Source organism: Galeopterus variegatus, unplaced genomic scaffold, assembly GCF_000696425.1.
Source record: "Galeopterus variegatus unplaced genomic scaffold, G_variegatus-3.0.2 Scaffold1161, whole genome shotgun sequence".
Lineage (NCBI taxonomy): Eukaryota > Metazoa > Chordata > Mammalia > Dermoptera > Cynocephalidae > Galeopterus > Galeopterus variegatus.
The window spans coordinates 186279-186892 of record NW_007727272.1 but is presented as its reverse complement, the minus strand read 5'-3'; positions in this window follow the sequence as shown (position 1 = coordinate 186892).

Genomic DNA, 614 nt, shown 5'->3' with positions numbered 1-614 from the left:
TTCCATTTTAAAAGTGATAAGACCAACAATTAAGTAGTTAAGAAATATATCAAGGACTTCAGTCTCCTGATTCCTACTTCAGTGCTTTTTTCTAGCACATCCTACTGTCTCCTGCAGCTTCTTTCTTGGCACCACATTTACATCCTTTTTTACCTTCTCCTATGGTGTTTGTTAGCCCACAGTGGATGATGAAGACGGAAATAATCACATTGATAAGGATATAAAGATCGTGCCCTGTTATAGACACAAGAAAGCTGTGCATATTTTTCTTTTTTTAAATTCAAACTAAATTTCATTTATTTTTTAATTGACAAATAAAAATTTTATATGTTTATCATGCACAATACGTTGCTTTGAAATTTTTTGAGGAACCTCTATACTGTTTTCCATAATAACTGTATTGATTTATACTCCCACCAACAGTTTTCAAGGGTTCCCTTTTCTCTACATCCTTGCCAACACTTGTTACCTTTCATCTTTTTTGATAATAGCCATTCTCACATGTGTGGTGATATCCCATTATGATTTTAATTTGTATTCTCCTGATGATTAGTGATATTGAGTATTTTTTCGTATACCTGTTAGCCACTTCTATGTCTTTTTTTGAGAAATGT